Raw genomic sequence first — 3,539 nt, forward strand, 5'->3', positions numbered from 1 at the left:
GTTAGTACATCATTGGTCAAAATAAAATAAAATAAATTCTTCTGAAATTCATTTCAACTAAAAATAAGAGTATTGTAAAAATATTGTGAGCTTTTATTGTGTCTCTAAACTTTCTCAATTGGAAGATTTGTTATTTTATTATTTATTTCATATCATGTACGGTTGGTTTAGGGAAACTATTTCTTTGCTTTTCTATTCTGTTAGGAGCTAAATCAACTTTACTTAAGACATTTTAGGTGGAGTCAGGGAGGGCAGGTGCCCCCTCTTGCCCCCCTCTGGTTCTGCCCCTGAATATAAGTGTGTGTTTAGGTAGGTTTATGTTTTGGAAATCTTATTTGCTTAAAAATAAGGTAAAAATTAACTTTAAGAAAATAAGAGAATCAAACAAATTATTTTCTTGAAGTTATTTTCTACCTCATCCTTAATTGCAAATGGAAAACTAACGAAAAATAGACTAACGAAACACACACTAACAAGAAGTTAAAATGATAAATGCATTAATTTTTGAGAACTCCCTTTTCAAATCACCCAAAGGACAAATCACTTCATATTTTACGCCGAAGAGTATTACAATAATATTTTTGGAAAATGAGGCCCGCCAAATAGTGCAAAAGATGTGAAGTGATAAATGACTTATCAACAATTTTTATTCTATTTAATTAATTATGTCAATTAACGTACTCAATTAACGGTTGCATTTCAAATGCACATGCAAAATATGCCAAAATTGCTTAGTCATTTCACATATTAAAACTTAAAAGACTTATTCCACAGGTTATTATTTTACATATTAATTTACACAATTAACTAGAGAAGGTGAAACTCGAAAAGTTTTCCATAATACTAGAGAGCTGGGTTGTTATTTGCATCATGAAAAACACTTGCGTTGAGAGGAAATGGCTCTTCTACCATTGTTACAACAATCATGGCTGGAGCTACGTACACAAAACACCCTTTCATGCCCTCTTATTTATTGTCTTACTCGTCTCTTTTGTTTACATTTTCAAGCTTTTTAGAAGTGACAAACCCAATTTTCCACCACCCCCACCAAAGCTTCCAATTATTGGTAACCTTCACCAACTAGGCACACTCCCACACCGTTCCCTTCATGCCCTATCTAAGAAGTATGGCCCTATAATGTTCTTAGACTTGGGCTGTGCTCCAATAGTCGTGGTGTCAGCTGCAGATATGGCCAAAGAAATCATGAAGACAAATGATACAATTTTCTCGAACCGGCCTAAAACCATGGCTGCCAATTTCTTATTTTATGGATCCACAGATGTAGTAGCATTCTCACAATATGGTGAGTATTGGAGACAAGCTAAGAAAATTTGTGTCCATGAACTTTTGAGCCTTGAAAGAGTGCAATCTTTCCATTACATAAAGGAAGAAGAAGTTGTAGCAACAATAAAAATGATACGTGACTCATGCTTAAAAGGGGCTTCTATCAACCTAAGTGAAATAATAATTGCAACCTTGAAAAACATAGTCACTAGATGTGTATTTGGACAAAAATTTAAAGATGATGGTCAGAGCAAGATTGGAGGACTACCAAGAAGGGTGACGGTGCTACTTGCAGCATTCAGTTTGGGAGATTTTTTCCCTTCTTTGAGGTGGATTGATGTTCTAACAGGATTTAGACCATGTTTAAATTCCACTTTTGGAGAAATAGATGTTTTTCTTGATCAAGTGGTTCAAGAACATATGATAATGAAAGGTGACCATGGTTTACTTAATAAGAATGATTTTGTGGATAATCTGCTCGAGCTTCGAAGAGTGGCAAGCTTGATCTTGAGCTCACTCATAAGAATGTCAAAGCACTCCTCTCTCTCTCTCTCTCTCTTATGAGCATCCATGCGCACACACAGGCATAGACAAAGAAACACATTTGCACATGCTCAACACATCCATTTATAGTTTAAGGGTCAAATTAATGGGTGCTTTCAAGGCATTTGTTAATATACAATTTTTAAAAAATTTTGATACTAATTTTATGTGAAATATAAAAAATTGTCAAAAGATAAACTGTCTTTCTTTTTCATAAAAAAAAGTTTCTAAAAAATTTCAGGACATGTTTGTCGGAGGAATGATACTACTTCAACAGCTTTGGAGTGGGAAATGGCAGGGCTCATAAGAAGTCCCAAGTATAATGAAGAGAGTACAAGAAATGATAAGAAGAGTAGTAGGTACAAAGTCACATATAGAAGTGGAAGATATTAGTCAAATGGATTACTTGAAATGCATCCTCAAAAAAATATGAGGCTGCATCCACCACTTCCTTTATTGGTACCTCGAGAAACATCAGCATGTGTGAAATTTGGAGGTTATGATATTCCGTCCAAAACAAGAGTGTTTATCAATGTATTCGCAATCCAAAGGGACCCAAAAATATGGGATAGGCCAGAAGAGTTCATCCCACAGAGATTCAAAGACAATCAAGTTGATTTCAAAGGACTAGACTTTGAATTAATCCATTTGGAGGTGGGAGAAGGGGGTGCCCAGGAATTTCATTTGGTGTTGTTATAGCAGAATATGTCATTGCCAACCCTTTATGCTGGTTTGATTGGAAGTTGCCTAATTCTAATGCAGGGAAAGACTTCGACATGACTGAAGTTAATGCAGTCACTATGTTTAAGAAAGTTCCTCTCGAGCTTGTTGCAATACCGTACTCTCCTTGATCAGTCTATTAAGAGATTCACCGTTGTGCTAATAATGTAATTTTTCTTCATTTGCTTGTTTGGTTTTCAAATATGCAATTTCTTCTTTCTTTTGTTGGAATCAATGTAAGGGAACTTCTAGCCTTCCACTTTAATAAGAGCAGAACCTTCTATGTTTCGAAAACATTTTCATGCCATTTGATATTTTACCCATTAATTTGTGCGAATAAATTATGCACATTGATAATTTACCTAATGATTTTCACAATAAAGTAGCAATAATTTTATGATTAGAACCTTTACCATACATTCTTTCACAACTATCCTACGTAACTGATTATACGTGGTGAAGAAAAAGTAGTAGGTCACGTGAAAGCGATAGACAATTAATTATAGTCTATCATGGACATAGGATAGTTGTGAAAAAGATGTGCAATAAATTTTTTGATTCTAGAATAACTCATAAAGTAGAGAACACTTTGACTTTACCTTGAACTCTTTGCACATATTATATGCACATTTATGGGTTAATGAGTGTTAATCACTAAAATAATATATGTATCAATCTTATTCCTTTTCTCCATATATAACATCTATTAGATCGATCGAGTAAGATGTAAATATGGAATTACATTTTATAGTTTGTATATGACGTCACATGCAAGTCACTAATAAGTATAATAACTGCGTTGTTTTTTGTGTACCAATCTTATTAGAATAATGGATAAAATATTATATTTATTTATTTTTTAATACCTTAAGTTTTTGAAAAAATTGTTTGTAAGGACACGATTCCTGCGCGGCCCAGTGACATTTTTGGGTTCACGCGGGAGAGATCCCTCACAATACGATTTGTAGAGAGTGGGCTTGAAAAGCTTGGGC

At 34.2% G+C, this 3,539-nt stretch overlaps 1 pseudogene; it reads left to right on the plus strand.

Moving 5' to 3' along the window:
* Nucleotides 1-896: 896 nt before the first annotated feature.
* LOC115959634 lies at nucleotides 897-2,678 on the plus strand (annotated as a pseudogene).
* Nucleotides 2,679-3,539: the final 861 nt, after the last annotated feature.

This window comes from Quercus lobata, chromosome 9 (assembly GCF_001633185.2).
Source record: "Quercus lobata isolate SW786 chromosome 9, ValleyOak3.0 Primary Assembly, whole genome shotgun sequence".
Taxonomy (NCBI): Eukaryota; Viridiplantae; Streptophyta; class Magnoliopsida; order Fagales; family Fagaceae; genus Quercus; species Quercus lobata.